This window comes from Marmota marmota, unplaced genomic scaffold (genome assembly GCF_001458135.2).
Source record: "Marmota marmota marmota unplaced genomic scaffold, marMar, whole genome shotgun sequence".
Taxonomy (NCBI): domain Eukaryota; kingdom Metazoa; phylum Chordata; class Mammalia; order Rodentia; family Sciuridae; genus Marmota; species Marmota marmota.
This window is the reverse complement of record NW_026000016.1, coordinates 22,149,963-22,169,252: the sequence shown is the minus strand read 5'-3', so window position 1 is coordinate 22,169,252 and position 19,290 is coordinate 22,149,963. Positions and strand designations below refer to the sequence as shown.

General features: G+C 43.2%; 1 long non-coding RNA gene across 1 annotated transcript; it reads left to right on the top strand.

Annotated features, from left to right (window-relative positions):
- Nucleotides 1–1,596: 1,596 nt before the first annotated feature.
- On the top strand, nt 1,597–19,249 carry LOC125618469. Its single transcript, XR_007349761.1, has 4 exons — nt 1,597–1,637; nt 3,528–3,530; nt 4,213–4,219; nt 19,193–19,249. It is a non-coding gene; the product is annotated as an uncharacterized LOC125618469 (long non-coding RNA).
- The last annotated feature ends 41 nt before the right edge of the window (nt 19,250–19,290 follow it).

Below are 19,290 nucleotides of genomic sequence, written 5' to 3'. Positions count from 1 at the left end.
TATTTTGCTGACAAATCTCCTGGCCCTAAAGATCTGGATTATGGAAAGAGAATAAACTTCTGTTGAGCAGGTGCCTCACAGGCATTATCTCATTTAATACATCAGTCCTCTGAGATGGTCTTGACGCAGTTCTCAGAGGCTCAGAGAAGTAGAGCAGTTTGATTAGGATCACACAGCGAATACATGACAGACCCAGGATTCAAACCTGATCTGCATGAAGCCAAAGACAATCTCTTCCCATCCCACCATGCTGCCTTCAAGATGTGACTCATGTTCTTTCAAGAGAGAAGTGGGGCCCAAGCCTTGATTTCAGTACTTCGTGCTACTGAAGTTGAACAAGGCTTGGGATCAACTGATGGGGCTACTTCTCTAAGGACACAGCACTTCCTGAGCCCTTTGTATGCCAGAGGCAGCTAGGCACAAGTGTGTGTCTTGGGTTTGGGGGAAGCACCCTCAGTCCTTTGGAGCCTATAACAAAATTTGATTTGCAAGCTCCCCTACGTCTGACAAGTTAATTGGGTCTGGGGCATCTGAGAATTGTAAAGTGTCTACATTATCCAGGGAGGGCTGGTCTCACATGTCCTGTTAATATATTTCCAAAGTTTCAAACCCAAATCCATTTCCAGTTATTGCCTGGAGCTACCTCTACCCGGGCTCCAAGGGAGATTCAGACAGAGGGAAAAGCTATAGAGATAGAGAGGTCACGATATAGATGTAGAAATAGAAATAGTTACACATGTAGAAATATGGATGAAGATGTAGGTATAGACATAGAGACAGATATGGATGTAAACACAGACATAGATACATAGATAGCACCAAAGATATCTATAGGCAAAAGCACACTTTGAAAATAGTTACCGCCCAGGGTTGGCTACTTCCCAGGGTCCTTCAGCTGTGGTGCAAGTGGGGTTCATGCACAGAAGATGCCATCTACCCAGGAGGCTCTCCTGAGCCTCAGGGGACTGAATACCAAGAGGATGGATTCCATGAGGAACCACCAACCCTAGCTTCTGCTGTCCCTTGCTACTTATTTGTAAGTAATAAAGTTGCTTCATAAGATTTGTGGTATGAGTGGTCTATCTCACCGGACACAGGTGAAGGGTTGACATTACAGCCCAAGATTCGGTGGAACCATGTGGTACCCAGGGCGCAGTGGACCCACTTCATGCCTCCAGAGTGTTTTATAGGAGAACCTGAGCAGGTCTGAGGGGGTCAGGGAAAACTTTGCTGAGGAAATAGGGTTGAAGTTAAGGACTGAAGGAGGAGTAGAAAGTAGCAGGTAAAAGGGGAGGGGCTCTCCGCAGACAAAGGAGCATGTGGAAGGCGCCGAGGCAGGAAGGGTCATGGCAGAAAACCTGTGGGTTGGAACAAGAGGGAGGAGGTTGCATGGGGAGGTCAGAAATTCAGGTGGGGCCCTTCCAAACCAACTGTGGTCTGCTGCCCTCTTAGCATGCTCAGCTAGGCCTCCCAGAACTGTGGTCCTGGATTTTGCCAAGGGTTTTGGGGGTAGGAGGTGAGATCTGTTCTTCCAGGCGGGTCCTGCCACCCTCCAGCTGCTCCACAGTTGTAGGGACTGTGCCTAGCCAGGTCCCAAGATCTCACACACGTTACCTCCCCCTCTCCTCACAAACACTGTCCAGTTGCCAAATGAGTCCAGGCCACACCAAGATTATAGGACCCCAGGTTATAAGTTAGACACCCTTTCAATAGGGCTAGTTGCTCTTAGAATCTCAGGGCAAAAGAAAAAACAAACAAAAAAACATTGGGCAGACCCCTTGAGCCCTGCTTTGTGAGATGGGATGAAATCCTTGATTTGATTTTTCTTGAGCTCGCAGTGAACTCAAGAGCCCAGCCCCGATCAGCCCATCCATGGCCTCCCTGTGGGCTGTCCCCACTTTCGAGGGAGGGGAGGGAGCCACCTCTGAAACATCCTCGTGGGCACAAGGCTGGGGGAGGAAGGTTCAAAGAGAAAACAAGAGAGGGATGTCGTCACCAGGCCCTGCTGGGCGCCTCAGAACACCCCGCAGTTCTAGAACCAGATCCACTCTGTTATTTCCTTTGATTAAACTTCTGTTTTCCCTCAGCCCACTGGATCCATCTTCCAGTTATTTAATTCTAACTGTAATAAAAAATCCGTTGAACTGCACACGAACACAATATGAGGCTCTGAGGCAAATAGCAGGTCTGGGAGGGTGGAATTGAGCAGAGCGGAATCCACAGGGCTTTGTCATTTTTATGTGCTCTGGTACATAAAATCGGATCGGATTTTGACTCAGGAGGTGGGGATGGGAGGTACCCTTGGTATAAGCCAGGGGCTCTGGGGGTAGGAGGTGAGATCTGTGCTGCCCTTATTGATAGCAATGTTTTGTTCTTTTCCTCAGTCACAGCTTCTTTCCCTGTAGGTTTTTGGGGTGTCCCAGGTCCTGGCCTCCATCCACCTGTGTCTCAGAGGCTGCTGGTCATGTTCCAGCACGGTATGGGACAGGCCTCAGCACACTCAGAGCATTCACATCTGGAGGGGAACCCCATATTCTGATCTACCTCCCAGGCCTCCAACCAAACTATTCTTTCTCTTCCAGCTTCTGTCTTAGAGGCTCATTCCATACTCTCTGGCCTTGCCTCACCCCACAGACAACTTTTGTTCCATTCCAGCTACTGTAGAGCCTATCTCCCCTGGACCCATCTTCTCACTAGCCTGGCTCCCCAAGGGGTCCTCAGTTCATGTTCAGTCATGCACTGCTTGGCCTGGTTACGGGATGAGAGAGAGAGAGAGAGAGAGAGAGAGAGAGATGCTTTAGTACGCCCTCTGCTTTGGGGACCACCCCCTCCGTGCCTGCAGAGACTAACCCCACAGTTGTGTTGTAGGGTAGCTCCCTGCTGGGGTCTGATTTAGGAGGACTGCCTCATCCAGGTTCCAAGAGCTGCTTTCAGACCAGAAGTTTCTATGAGAGGGTTGAACCAAAAGGAGAATTTCAAAATAATAAGTGGTCTGCACAGGAATGGACCAAGCCCTGGCCAAACATGGATGTAGCCACCTTGCAGGACCAGGTTTAACCATTGAATGTGAGCCCAAGGAAGCTCCTGGGTTCTAGAGGAGGGTTCTGAGTGGTCAGAGTGTTGGGGGCCAAGAGGGAGGCATCATAACATCAATCGTTTGCAAACTCATGTGACATGTTTTAGGTTTTGTCCATAGGCACAGCTGTATTGGGCTTACCAGCCTCTCAGCAGTTCTGCTTTGTTCTGCTGAACAATTGGATGGAAAACAGGGTCTGAATTCTAGAGCTACTTGGCTTGAGGGCCCTATTGGAACCATATCCCGTAGAGCCTTCCCCAAGGACTGGTCAGGGTGCTGATCTCAGCCTCCTAGTCATATCTCTAAAGGAGCGGAGGGGAAGGAAGGGGAGAATTCTACCACAGAGTGGCCAAGAACTCAGACAACGGGGTCAGACTGTGCTGAATTTGGTAACTGGCTATGCATCACACAAGCTGTGGGATCTTGGGAGTGTTGTTTAACTCTTCTGAAGCTTGTTTTCCTCACCTGAAATATGGCATTCATCATGCTTCTTTCACTGGGGGCCCCTAAGGGTTCAGCATGTTAAGCACCTGGCTTAACAGAGGAAGCACTTAACTAATGCTAACTCATATTGTAATAGTTCATTTGAATCTGAAATCTCAAGGATTTTCCCTTGATAACTCGACCGTGCCCATACCCAGCCTCAGCTCCTCCTGGGAGCTTATCATGTGCCACACACTGTGCTAGACAGGAATTTCAGGAAGGTATCCCACAGCTGAGTATTAAGTGTTACATGGAGTATAAATAAATGAACAAAGTACTTGCAGATGAATACCCCCACTATCCCTCATCTTCCCCCTCCTTGCCTACCTTGAATGGAGTCACCCCTAACCATAATGGTCCATTTCCCCATATTTCCACCGGGAAGTCAAGAGGGAGGTGGGCCTTTATCACACCATAGCCCATGTTCACAGAAGGCAAGGGGTAGCTGGCACAGAGAGGGGTCTGTGATCTTCTTTGGGGAAGGGGGTGCTTAACAGGTGACACATGGGCAGCCAGTTTGTGGCTACTTTCTCCAGGACAATCAGACATCCACTGCACGGAGCAAGACTTGTTTCAAATGGGCCATTTACATTAGAGTAGATATGCTTTATTTCAGAGTTCTTCAAATGCATGCATTTATGTAGACCACCTAGCCAATCTGTCTTCCCCTCTGTATACCTAGCTAGAGAGGAATCTGCAATCATGTCTCAAATCTGTTCTCCCTGTTTAAACTGACGGCACACAATCTGCCAAGCCTGGAAGAATAAAGGATGGAAACCTCATTACCAGCAGCACTGTTTGCACTTGTAAACCCAATGCTATTTATAAGGACAGTGGAGTCCTCACAGCTTTGCAATGGCGACAAATGCTTGCTTTTCTAGCACGGCAAATTTGCAGAACAATTGTTGTATATATTGTCCAGGATTGATGCCACAAGATAACGTGAGAGTGGACTGATCATTTTAGAGATGCCCCTTCCTTATGCCCCCTACTATCACCTGTTACCTGAGCATGCATGGTGCCCTGGGTGTGATGCACCTGCAGGAAGACGTGAAGATGGCACAGCCGTGCGCAGGGCCCATATGTTTCTCACATAAGGAACGTAAAGAGGTGAGGCTACAATTCCTGCTTGTCAAACACTAAAGCTTAATTGAGCCAGAAATACTCCCTGGTTCCTGCTTCTGCAAGACAGACCTCAGCTGTCACTAAGCATCTGTGGTACCCGGAAGGGACAAGTGGAGTTCTGTGGGCAGGAGGCTTGGAGAAGGAGCAGATTTTTCTTCCTCTGTGCCAATTATATGCATGGTGTTTAGTTTTCTTTGTGCGGCTGAACCTTTGGTTCCGTGGCTGATTCTGAGCACGCTTTCTTGGCCCTGTACAGAAGCCCTGGTAACTTCAGGCATGAGAGTGAAAGGAACTCTGAGCAAGGGGATGCTGCTCAGGGAAGCTTCCAGAGGCAGGCAAAATGAGCCCTGATGGGTGATGATCATGGAAGGGTGGGAAGAAGAGGGTAAGCAGGCTGAAGAAGCTGTAGGAGCCAAGGCAGGGAGGCAGTGCACTCAGACATTCCTGTCTGACAAGTATTTATTGAGCACTTATTGTGTGCGGCAGTGATCAAGGTGGACTCTGTGCCTGCCTTGGGGGGCGGAGACAGACAAGCAAACATGTGGATTTGATGATATCTATTAGTGAAATGTGTTTTGAAGGGAAATGAAGCAAATAAAGGAGAGAGGGAGGGATCAGGGGCTTGTTTGGATGGGGCGGTCTGGGTAGAGCAGAACAGAAAGACCAGTGAGGTGTTTGGAGGATGGGGCAGGGGTGTGGTGCTGAGGACCAACACGAAAGGAGTTTTGATGGGACCAGATGGACAATATCCATTGATGGCACCCAAAGGGGCAGGGAGGGGGCTGCTAGATGTTTGGGCTGTCATCTGCTCTGTGAGGGAATCAGTTACCATATTCTAACTAATGTCTTTAGGCCAGCACAGGTATCAGTATGTGACAGCAACCAATGATGCCACCACTTAATGGAGGAGCAATCGAGACCAGAGAAAGGATGTGACTCACCTGAAGTCACTCACCTGGAGAGGAGGCAGGAAGCTGGGTCTCCTGATAGAGCTGCCTCTGATTGGGGACTGGGAGGGGAAGGCAGCACAGGCCTGATGGCTTTTCTGAAGAAGATGGAAAGGGAAGGCATTAGGCAGACCCTGGAGCCTCTTGTGGAGGCACAATATGGCACTGCCCAAGGTCAGCGCTCCTATCGGAGCAGACACAGAGATACCTTCCTCATCTTCCATTTTCCTTCCTCTATTCATGCCCCTTTTCTCTAAAGACCTTTTCTGTATTTCCTACCCAGGGCCCATGGTATGGGGCAGGGGCAGACACACAGGACTGGGTTCCCTTAGCTACTTGTGTGTGAGAATTCTAAGATTCTGTGATTTCCTGAGAACAGGTCTGCCAGGACATGTCAGCCTCAGCCAGATGCAAAGAGGAGTCTGACCTTGTAGGTGGGCAGGTCTGCAGACCCCACAAGCTTCAGTGCAGTGAAGTGAGGGGTGCTCCTCAGAAGCTAGGGGGTGCCTGTATCTCAGGCAGGTGCATGATATGACTTTTCTGTTCCTACATTCTTGCAGGGGATGTTGGGCAAAGGCTGGCTCTGGTGGGAACTGTTCATGTCTTGAATGTGGTCACAGAGCAAAGGCAGGTAACACTGGCATTAGAGCTGCCAGCTGGAGGGAACCTCCAGCTATGTGAAAACCTGAAAGCCTCTCCTATGAGACATTAATTAGCCCCCAATTAATGCCAGACAGAAGCTCACCCTGGATACAGGGCAGGATGAGCTCCAGCTCTGGAGTCTGTCTGCAAATCACAATGAGGCTTCAATCCTTATCAAAAAAACCAAAGCAGCTAAATGTGGAAATTAAAGAGCTTTGGAGGTTCACTGATTTCCTTGGTGTCATGGAAGACTGTCCCCAATTCCTGTCTTCTGATTTTCTCTCCCACTCCTTACCAAGCCTAATCCCCAGCACCCAGAGAATCCTCTCCAGCAGCAATTTGGCTCTTTAATTAGCAGCTTTGGGATGCTAATGAAGGCGCCTCTAGGGAAGGGAGATGACAAGGTTTCTCTTAAGAATCATTCTAGAGTGGGTTGTTCAGAGGTTTCTGAGGCATGCAGTGCTGTGCTAGTGACCTCTCTGTCCCCAGGAGAGGTACCTATTGGGGTGTGGAAAGTGAGTGAGCAGAGACAGGAGAGGAAATGTGGCTCACAGGCGGGTTTTCCTTCACATCAAGGGCAGCTCTCTGACACCCTTGCTGCTTTAGCTCCTCCGGGATTAAACACTGAATTAACCAGCCCTCAAGACTAGCTGACCAGAGTGGCCAGCCCATCACACAGAAGGCAGGACAGGACAACAAAGACTTCACCAGATCTGCTCAGGGAGAAAAGCATGAAGCAGGCCAGCTCACATCTTTTTCTTTATGTTCTAAAGAAGACCAGTGTCCCACGGCATATGTGGGACATGGGAGCAGGGGCTGGAAGAGGCCTTCTCGATCACAGGTAGATGTGGGTTGATGTTCTTGCCTGGGAACAACTGCTCCAGCAAATCCCAGGTGAGGAAGATTCTTTGGGTGGGGAAGGGTATCTTTTTTTTTTTTTTAAAGAGAGACAGAGAGAGAGAGAGAGATAAAGAATTTTAATATTTATTTTTTAGTTTTCGGCGGACACAACATCTTTGTTTGTATGTGGTGCTGAGGATCGAACCCAGGCCGCACGCATGCCAGGCGAGCGCGCTACCGCTTGAGCCACATCCCCAGCCCAAAGGTATCTTTTTAATATAGTTCAAGAAATAGAAATGATGGAAAAGAAGAGAAGGTCAGGACAATGCAAACCAGGGTGTGTGTGAGACAAACAGCCTTCCTTTCCTGACTCCCATCAGCATCCGAGACACACACACACACACACACACACACACACACACACACCTCCCACAGGTATGCATGTGCACATACACATAAACTCAGTTATGGATGGGGGAAGACAGGAGTGAGAAATGAGAGAGGGAGACAGGAGGAGGATGAAAGCCTAAGTGGTGGGATAAACACTCATTCCTTCATAATAGCTCAATCTCAAACAATTAAGCAAATTGTGGCCCCTTGTTGATGCTTTTGAAATATGATTAGAGGTTGCAGACATGAAGAGATCTTGCATTAGTAAGCTTTCTGTTACTGTATACAAATACCTGAGATATCAACTTAAAAAGAGGAGAGGTTTATTTTGGCTCACATGGATGCTTGGCCATATTGCTTTGGGCCAGTGTTAAGGCAGCTATGGTGGAAAACAGTTGGTGCACAGTGAGAGAGAGAGAGAGAGAGAGAGAGAGAGAGAGAGAGAATGGAGGAGAATGAGTTCCCACAGTTCACTTTGGGATCAACCCCCACAATGATGTAAGACCTTCCACTGGGCCCTACCTCTTACAGGTTCTACCATCTCCCAATAGCACCTATAGCTGGAAACCAAGCCTCTACAGTCTCTTGGGAGAGAACTGTGTTCGAGTTAGCGGTGAAAGTTGCACAGGGATGAGTTATCCAACTGGGAACATGATGTTCACATTGAAAAATAGCTTGTGAATTTGCGTTTTAATAATTTTGGCATTAATTTTTTAAATAGTAGTCTATTTTCCAGCAGAAGTCTGAAGAAGGATAGTTTTCCTTGGGTTGGAAGGTTCTGGATAATTTCCCATGTTAAGGACCTGAGGGGCCTGGGCTCAGAATTCCTTGTTAGCACCTTTACGAGTAATTAGTGGCCCCCGTGTTTGAACAGGGAAGGGAAACCATTTTATTTAGATTTATCTAGGCTATTTTCCATCTCACAGTTGGGCAATCTGAGTCCCCTAGTTTCTTCATCTCTTAGAATATTGTGAGCACACAAGTCCAAGTCCAAACCAGCTTCTTATCCTACAGATCCAGGTCTCCCAGTACTTGGATGGTCAGCCTTGCTAAGACTGTTCTTGGCAGGATGGAGGACATTTCTGCTTTTTAAACACTGGGAACTTATAATGATACTGCATGTTCAAACAGATTGTAAGGGAACACAGACTACAAATATAATAAAAAAAAGCATATACAAAAAATTACTCTAATGCATATTCAATGATATAAGCAATCTTCTTAAAAATTGGGTAATAGAAAAGTTCCCATAAGTGACTGGTTTTCAGTATTTTAATTCTCACTCTGGGTATTGCTCAGTCCTTCTCATAGGCTTCTGCCCTGCCCTTTGAACTTGGTTGGTTGGGGGTTGCCTAGAGCTTAGCCCAGCCCTTGGGGCACCAGGGCAGCAGGACCCTCTCCACACTGAATGTAGAGTCCAGAACCTACTCCTGTTGTCCTGGGCTTAGGGCTCTCCTTGCAATCTGATTTAGTGTTGAAATCTTAGTTGAATATTGGTCTTTCTGGGGAGGAGGACTTTCCTCCTTACTGAAGTTCCTTTTTTGGCCCCTCTCAGTCTCTCCTACTTTGAGATCACAATCTCTGGCCAGTGGTAGACAGGTTCCCCTCTCTAAGGATGTCTGAATACTGGTATTAGGCTCTGCCTCCTGCCAGCAAACCCCATTTCTGGATTACCTACTATGTGTTTGCAGTGATATGACCTTGGCATATGACCTTGACTCCCTGGCATATACCTGCTTGGCTGGGCTTTTACCTGTGTTCTCTAGGTAGGTTGGTCCACATTTTCCTGCCTGTGTCCAGCCCCTGGGCCTGGAACTCAGCACTCTTCTTGGCTGGCTCCTGATCTGGCTTTTGCTAATCTCTCATTGGAGAATTGAATGTCACCTGCCTCACTCCTGAGCCTCCAACCAGAACCTGATGATGGTGCCGATGGTGCTGATGGTGCTGATGATGGTAGCTATATACATTACCTCTTTTTCCCCTTGTTCTTATGAAAAAAAATTCAAATGAGTGGGGGCGGGGAGAGAGAGAGACAGACAAACACAAGGAGCCCCTATGTATCTATCACCCAACTTCAGAAATTGTCGGCTTGGAGTTGATGTTGTTTACTCTGTCTTCTCTGGTTGCTCATTCATTTGTTTACTGGAGTATTTCAAAGTAAATCCCAGATGTCATATCATTGCAATCATAAACACATAATACCTTCAGTCATTTTGAATTGATAATGAAGATATATATATCTCCAAGCCATTATCCCACCTAGCATAAATTTATTCAATTATCTCTACATAATCATCTTCACATAATTATCTCTTAACAGTTGGTTTGTTCAAATCAGGAATCAGACAAAGTTATACATTCATTTAGTTAATTCTCTTAGGAGCCCTTCAGTCCTTTATTCCTTTGATTTGGGTTCCCTCCCAAATCAAAGACATGACAAAGCAGCAACCCCTTCTGTGTTTGTCATGTCTTTGATTTGGGAGGGAACCTGGGTGATCTGTTGGATAGGATAATGCTTCCTTAGGATGTCATTTAACTTGCTTTTCTGTATTTTCTATATGCTGTTATTTAGACCTAGAGACTTGATCAAATCCAAGCAGTGGTAATACCAAGGAGGCAGAACCCTTAGGAATGACACTCTGGAGGGGAGGGGTATGTTATCATTGCTGTTGTTTGGAATTGCTGGTTTGTGATGACAATAAGAAGCCGACTGAGTGGAGCTGGTTTTATTATTGCTTAGATTGCTCTGCAAAGTGCCCTGCAGTTGCCTGCACATGAGTGGATGGGTCTCTCCCTAAGTCCCTCCTTCATAGGGTGCTGGATTCAGGTTCCTTTTTTTTTTTTTTTTTTTTTTAGGTAGGAGAACTTCCTAGTTGTGCTGCATACTTCTTACCATCACAGTACAAGACACAGGATGTCTGGCTTGTCTCTCTTTTTGTGAACAAGTGGGATCAGGTCCCACCAGCCTAGTACTTCTAGCAAGTCAGGTTTGTTATTTCATTTGGGGTGCATGGCTTTTCAAGTCTATTTTTCTTCTGATTTATCATCTGATCATCTTCTATAAAGAAGCATTTTTTCTCTCCTTTTAGTCACGAGCCACCAGAGGAATGGATGCCTGAGCAGCCTTGAGCATTGACTCATGAGTTTTGTTGCTTTTAATATCACTTGGCCACACAGAATTTTAAGTTTGGTTATGTTAGATATACTCTCATACTGTTTTTTTTTTTTTTTGTACTAGGATTGAACTCAGGGGCAATCAGCCACTGAGCCACATCCCCAGCCCTATTTTATATTTTATTTAGAGACAGGGTCTCACTGAATTGCTTAACACCTAACCATTACTTCCTGTCTCAGCTTCCCAAGCCGCTGGGATTAAAGGTGTATGGCACGGTACCCAGCTACTCTCATACTTTTTTAGAAGGAAAATAATCACAAGTTTATTTGATCCTTTTAACTCAAATTTAAGATTACACAGTTTTTACTTAACTTGGTTGAATTTACATTTTCATTTCTTTTCTCCTTGCTGAAAATCTTGGTTTTTAATGACTATGACATACTCACTCAATTGCCTTATTCCACAATATAACCCAAATGGTTTCAGAATAGCTATATGAATATTGCAGCTTAATAGGAAGATTACTGAATGCAGTATAAGATTTCTTTGTGGTTCATTTTGTCCTTAGAAGATATCCCACTAGGACTGCATAATTGAAATTCTATATTTGAAAGTAATTTAGAGCAATTATTTTCTCCATGTTTTTATGCCACTAACCCAATGTGCAGTTAGGCACATTTCTCTCCTTTGGATTTCAATTTTAAAGATTCATGTTTTTGTCTTTTTTGATTAAAAAAAAAACTTGGATTCAGAGTTAAAATTATATAACAAAATATTTTTGGAGAAGTCTAGCTCCTATCCCTACCTTCTTCATCTGGTTCCCTCTTCCTGCATAGGTCATAGTTTTTATTAGTGTTTGGTTTATTCATTCATTAATTTTCAAAACTATAAGCAAATGCATGCATATTCACATTCTCCTCTCCCAGTTTGTAGTCAATGATGGTAACAAATTTGTCATCACTCACCCCAGTGAGAGATGAAGATTCTTTCTCTTCTCATTGAACCTGGACTGGTCTTGTGGTTGTTGGAATCAAGAGAGTGCAGTAGCTGAAGTGACACTCGGTCATTTCCAGGCCTCAGAGGGCTGGACGCCCTGGTTTCCTCCTTCATACACTCCCCCTTGGGTTTCAGGATTCAGTGGCTAAATAAAAAAGCCCAAGCTAGCCATGCTGAGACTGAGAAGTCCTCTTCCCTCAGCAATGTCTGCCAAGGCAGCAGACGTGTGAGTGAGTTGCCTGGTTCTGCCTAGCCATCATCTGCTCACAGCAGCATGAGGGACCTTGGGGGAAGCCAACAGAGCTGCCGATCAACATGCAGAATCATGAGAGATGATTAATGTTTGTTGATAAACCATCTTTCTTACACAGAGGGAAGCATTCTATTTTCACCACTCTGCACCTTGCTTTAGCCACTTAATGAATCCTGGAGATCACTGTGTTTCACCATATGTGGAATCTAATCTTTGTGATGACCAAAGTTGTGGTTGTAAAGGGTGATCTAAGGATCAGAGAGCTTGAGTAGTTTTTCCAAGGCTGCGTAGCCAGTGTACCCATTTGCTAGGTCTACCCTAACAAAATACTATATATTGGGTGAATTAAACAACAGAAATCTATTTTATCATTTTCTAGAAGATAAAAGTCCAAGATCTGGAATGGAACCACCATTTGACCCACTCCTCGGTTTATACCCGAAGGACTTAAAATCAGCATACTGCAGTGATCCAGCCACATCAATGTTTACAGTAGCTCAGTCCACAATAGCTGAACTATGGAACCAACCTAAGAGCCTTTCAGCAGATGAATAAAGAAAAATGTGATATATATGCACAATGGAATATTACTCAGTCTTAGAGAAGAATGAAATCATGGCATTTGAGGTAAATGGATGGAGCTGGAGAATATCATGCTAAGTGAAATAAGCCAATCCCCAAAAACCAAAGGCTGAATGTTTTCTCTGATATGCAGATCCTAAATCACAATAACGGGGTGGGAGTTCTAGGGAAGAATAGAGGTACTTTGGATTAGACAGAGGGGAGTGAAGGGACGGGGGATGTGGGTAGGAAGGATAGTAGAATGATCAAACATTATTACCCTATGTAACTCTATACTATGTACAACCAGAAGAATGAGAAGTTATACTCCATTTTTGTACGATGTGCCAAAATGCATTCTACTGTCATGTATGGATAATTAGAACAACAACAACAACAACAAAAAGAGTCCAAGATCAAGGTTTCAGCAGAGTTAATTTCTTCTGAGGTCTTCCTCCTTGGCTTGCTGGTGATCACCTGCTTGTATGGTCATCCTCAGCTCACAGGCATTCCAAGCATCTGTGTGTTCAAATATCCTCTTGTTAAAGGACACTAGTAAAAAAAAAAAAAAGAACAAGAACAAAACAAACAAACAAACAAAACAAAACAAAGGATACCAGTAAGACTGGATTAGAGCCCTCCCTAACAGCCTAATTTTAATCACCTTTTAAAGCCTGGTTTCCAAACACAGTCACATTTGGAGGTGCTGGGAGTTAGGGCTTCAACCTGTGAATTTTGAGAGACACAAGAAATTGTCCAGCAGTTTGTGACCATCTTCAGTCCTGCCACGATTGGGTTTAGATTATGCGTGGATCAGATCTTTTTGTGAGGCTATTGGAGATATTAGAGCATAAATTTTTAATCTCTCAAAAAATAGCCACCAAAGTCATAAGAATATGATGGAAAAGTATTCAAATAATAAATTTAAAACTGATTTAGAGGCACAAGAAGAGGGCAGGAGCCTCCACCACCATTTTGTAAGTTCAAGAGAATATTTTTTAGGGAAGACTGTTGGGCAATAAAGAGGTCTGCTCTTTTACTAAGAATCCTTCTACATTGCAATACTTTCTTTCTTTTTTTAGTTGTTGATAGACATTTATTTATTTATTTATACACGGTGCTGAGAATTGAACCCAGTGCCTCACACATGCTAGGCAAGTGTGCTACCACTGAGCCACAACCCCAGCCCTGCAATGTGATAATTTGTTTCTTTTTATTTCTATCTTATTAAGTTGGAAAAAAAATGTGAAGGGTGTTAACGGGGGCATAGATGTTTGACAAAATGTTAATATCAGTTGTCTCTGAGTAGTGGAACTATGGGTGATTTCTCTCTTCTTAAACTTTTCTGTACTTGTCCCTACTTTTCTGAGTATTTATTTCTTTGATAATGAAAATGATAAGTGACACAGGACTGTTTGGGGATAGACTGGGACATCCTCTTTCCTGCACTTCAGTTTTGTCCTGGTGAAGTCTGGTTAAAGACAACAACAAATAGCACCTGGAAGGGAAACAGAAGCCCGTAGGGGCGTAATAAACATGAGGGGGGATGGGGAAGACTATCAGCCAGGCTCTAGTCGGGTCCATGACAGAAACTTCCATAGAAAGGAACCTGTGCAGCTCACTGAGATGAAGCAGCATGGGGACCGTGCATACGGCCATCCCCAGGAAGGGTATATGATTTGCTTTCAGTGGTTTGGGGCAACCCCCAGGGGATGGAGTGTTCCCATTAGCTCCCAAATGTTAGTGGCTTCAACCCACATGGTCAGTTTGCCCTTTCACTCTTAGAGCCGCACCCCGTGTCTTCACACTGATTAGATATTGAATCTATGATAGATATTTAAGAAATTGGTTCCCATGATTCTGGAGGCTGAGAAGTTCCAAGATGTGCAGTTGGCAAGCTGGTGACCCAGGAGAATTGATGGCAAAGTTCCAGTCTGAGTGCAATTCCAAATCCAAAGACAGGAGAAGGTCAATATCACAGTTTGAAGATAGTGCGCCAGAGAGTGGATTCTCCCTTAAGTAATTTTTTTGTTCTATTCAGGCCTTAATTTGATTGGATGAGGCCGACCCACATGGTGGATGGCAATCTGCTATAACTCTGCTATTAATTCAAGTGTTAATCTTAGCCAGAGCACCTTCAAAGACACACCCAGAATGTTTAGCCAAATATCTGGGCATCCCATGGCCCAGTCAGGTTGACACATACAAATGAGGGGAGGGGGAGAAGAAGGGGCAGCATGAAAAAAAAACACAGACCCTTTCTCTTTAGGCAACCAGTCATCTATCTTAAGATCCTCAGATCCAGTTCTCAGAAGCCCCTCACTGTTTTATCCACAGCACAGCTGGCTTGGCCCTGCCTGAAGAAGACGCCTTACTGGCTTCCCATGAGGTCGAGAGGAGGGCCCCATCTGGTGATTAGGCAGCCAGAAGATGAAAGGAAGGAGGCCAGTGGATTTATGCTGGGAGGTGCTGGGCACAGGTGTTTTCCTGCTTTTGAACCCCACAGTGGGTCCTCTGTGCTCTGAGGGGTTCCTGGAGCTCATGGCTCAGGGGAGAGTTGGGTTGGGAAGATAAGCAGAACATGCTAATGGAGGCAAGACCCCACTGGAGTGGGAAAGCCAGCCACAAGACACTCCTGCTGATAATGACAGTGATGCCTGCCCAGCCACCACAAGTTCTGATACTGAGTTACCTGCTCAGAAGCACATCTAGAAAGTTCTGCTTGAATGACAGCACTCACTCCTTTACCTAGGAGCTCACAACTAATGCTAGCTTGGATGTAAAAGTCTTTTCTTCTAAGAAACTCAAAACCAGAAATGCTGCACACAAACCAGCCAGCACTTGGATTTCTTTCTTTCTTTCTTTCTTTTTTTTACATTGTAAGAACAACTGATTTCCTTCTTTTACATTATCCTGATTTGGGTATTGAGCATGAAGTATTTGTTGACACAAGGAAGGAGTGTAGTCCTAACAAAAAGTTTCATAAACATCTCTCTTGTCAACAACATTGTTATTATAGTGTCTCATGTTTTCCAAGCAAGGCCTTTTTTTTTTAAATGCTTTTATTAGTGCATTCTGGTTATATATAGTAATAGGGTTCCTTTTGACATAATCATACATGCATAGAATTTAATTTGCTCCATTTCAGTCCCCAGTGTCTCCTCTTCCCCTTCTCTCCTCCCTTCCCGTATTTCCCTTTTTCTACTCTACTGGTCTTCCTTCGGTTTATTTACTTAGTTTTAATTGGCATCACTTGGATTTCTTAAGAACCACTTCCCAGGTGGTGAGATGTGCAGGTGGACTAGAAGTACCATGTTGGTTGATTCTGAGGAATAACAGTGTGTAGAAAAGGTGCTGGAGAACTGGAGCTAACACATCCAGACCTTTTTAAAGAGAAAAAAGCAGATTTTAATGTCTATTTCCTGAGAATATTATGTCAACCCACAAGAAAAGGCTATATAAATTGTTAGTTGATTTTTAAATGCTTAGTGAAAAACAAAACAAAACAGTCCTCACTAGTCACCATTAATTGTTTATTAAAAATGAGCTCTTGCTGGGAATGAGCTTCAGGTGGTGATACCTGAAATCCTGGCAACTGGGGAGGCCAAGGCAGGAGGATTGCAAGTTCAAGGCCAGCCTGGGCAACTTAATGAGTCCCTGTCTCAAAATGAAAAGTCAAAAGGGCTTGGTTTGTAGTTCAGAGGTAGAGCACTTGCTTAGCAGGCACAGGGCTTTGGGTTCAATTCATAGTACTGGAAAAAACCTACCTCTCCAAAATACAAACAAACCAAAACCACCACCGAAAAACCAACCCCCCCCCAAACAACAACAACAACAAAAGAAAAAAAACAAAGCAAAACCTCAGCTTGTGTGCAAAGACAACTTATCAATGTTGGATTACAGTATCTTCCTTTCCTAGTCAATAAGTCAATATCAACACCAGAATTTATGGGAAAAGAAAATTATGGGTCCATTTCACTTATGAATATAGATGCAAAAACACTAAATAAAATACCAAAATGAGATTTAAAAAAAAGTAAAATACCAAAATGGCATTAAAACCAATATACTGTATTTAAATCGGGTTTATCATGGATGTTTGGAATGCCCAATACCATATTAACATACCAAAAATGTAACAGATGTTCCTTTGATAAATTTGAACATTATTTTCCCTAACATAACTGTTTTTAAATGAGGAATAAAGATCATTTGTTTGATAATAAATATCTATTTAAAAAACCAAATAAAATCCTAATGGGGAAATACGAGAGCATTTATTTTAAAATCAAGAGTAAGACTATCATAAATTCTATTGTTTTAGAGGCCCTGGACAGTTCAATAAAAGAAAAAAAAGAGATTAGAGTTATGAAGATTGGAATTTTGGTAATTTCCACTATCCACTGGTGATAGAACTGCTGTATAGGAAACCCAAAAGAATTGACATGAATGTGTGCCCTAGTTTACAACATTAATATATAAAAGTTATCAGTATTTCTGTATATCAGGAGCAAACAACCGGAAGTGTAATTATTACTGATGACAGCATTATAGAGTATGAAGTGTCTTATAAAACTGGCAGAGATTATCAAGTATCTGCTAAAACACATGCCAGACCTCTACGAGGGAAATTATAAGATTTTTGTTAGGGATATTAAAGACTTAAATAAGTGACCAGACTCTTGGATAGGAAGATGTCGATTCTCCCCAAAGCGATCTATAAATTTAGTGCAATCTCTATCAAAAACTAACCATGTTTTTCATAGAATTCCATGAAATCATTAAAAATTTTATATGCAAGGGCAAAAGGCCAAGAATAGTAGGGTACTTAAGAGGAAAAGCAAGAAGCTGGGGTATGCCTCATCAAGCATCAAGACTTGATATGAACTTTTATAGTAATTATGAAAATGTGATATTGGTGTAGGGACAACACCGTGACCAATGGAATGGAACATAGAGCCCTCCCAAAAGAGCTATGCACATAAGGAAAGTTGGTATATGACAGAATTCATAATCTAGATGGAAAGAGGGATTGTTCAATAAACAGAACTGTAGAAAAAGGTTATCCATATGGGAAAAGATGAAATCAGGTCTATACTTGATACTGTTCCCAATTTCAGAAGAATTAAAAACTTAAATGTCATAATTCTTTAAAACTCTCAGTAGAAAATATGTGTAAGTCTTTGAGTAGTGAAAGGAGGCTTACCAAGACATAAAATATATTGACACTAATATAAAAGATCAATACTCTTAAGAATATTTATTCTTAAAAAGTGTGTTAGTTAGATTTTCATCACTGTAACCAAAATACCTGTTCTGAACACCTGAGAGGAGGAAAGGGTTTATTTTGAGTTCACAGTTTCAGAGATCTCAGTCCAGGGTCGACTGACTTCATTGCTCTGGGTGTGAGATGAGGCAGAACATCATTCATGGTGGAAGGGTGTGGTGGAAGAAAGCTGTTAGCTCATGGCATTCAGGAAGGAGAGAGAGAGAGAAAGAGAGAGAGAGAGAGAGAGAGAGAGAGAGAGAGAGATATTCAAGGTGCAAGAATAAAATATAAACCCCAAAGTCACAACCTTAGTGACCAACTTCCTCTGGCCATGCCCTACCTGCCTATAGATACCCTACTTAGTCTATTTGAATTCGGTTGGACTGATTAGGCTATAGCGCTCATAAATTAATCATTTCACCTCCTGCATTAACACAGGAACTTTGGGGGGACACCTCATGTGCAAACCATAACAAAAGGATACCTTACAGTAAGCAAAAGTGAAGGTTACTAGTTACAAACTAAGATAGCCACAGGACTCCTAACGAAAATGGATTAGTAAGTATTAAGACTATATAAGGAACTTTCACAGACTAATAAGATAAAACAATCATATGGAAAAATGAGCAATAGGCATGAATGAACATTTCACAGAAGAAGAAACATGTCTGACTAATAAATCCAATAAGAGAGGTTTAATATTGCTAGTGATCAGAGAAACGTATTTTACTTTTTTTTTTTTTTTGTGGGTGTTGGAGATCGAACCCAGGGCCTTGAACATAAGAGGCAAGCACTCTACCAACTGAGCTATATCCCTGGCTGAAGAAACACATTTTAAGCACAATGATAATATGTTTTACCCCTGCTCAATTGGCAATTAAAGATCTGGTCATAGGAAGTTTTGGAAAGATTGTGGAGCCACAGAGCCTCTTATACTGGTAGGTGTATATATTTATGAACCACTTGGGAGAAGATCTTGGCCTTATCCCTTAAAACTGAACATCCACATACCCTATGACTCAGCAATTTCATTTTAGATATATATTCAAAAGAAACGTTCATGCATCTAAAACAGGAGACTTGAGTAGGAAAAGATTACTACTATCATTTTTCACAACACAAACCTGAAAACAACTTAAATGTCCATTAGTAGAAAATTAAATAGGCAATGTATATTCACATAGTGGAATATTATACAGCGGTGAAATGTGAATGAACTGCAACTCAAAGCAACAACATGATGGTTGGATCTGTGGCTCAGTGGTAGTGCACTTGCCTGGCATATATGAGGCACTGGGTTTGATTTTCAGCACCACATATACATAAAAATAAAAATAAAGGTCTAAACTAAAAAATAAATAAAATTAAGAAAAAACCCAACAACAACATGAATGGATAATCTTAGTGACCTAATATTTAGGGAACAAAAGGGTAAGAATTAAGATTAAGAGTAAGGCTATAGTTAATATAAGGCTAAGATTATTTGTTTGGGAAGCTCAGGGGAGGGGGAGAAGAAGAGCAATTTCTAAGTCAAATAGAAGAAATGTGATTGCAACAAGGAAAAATTTTATTGAAAATGGTAAGCGAGCAGAT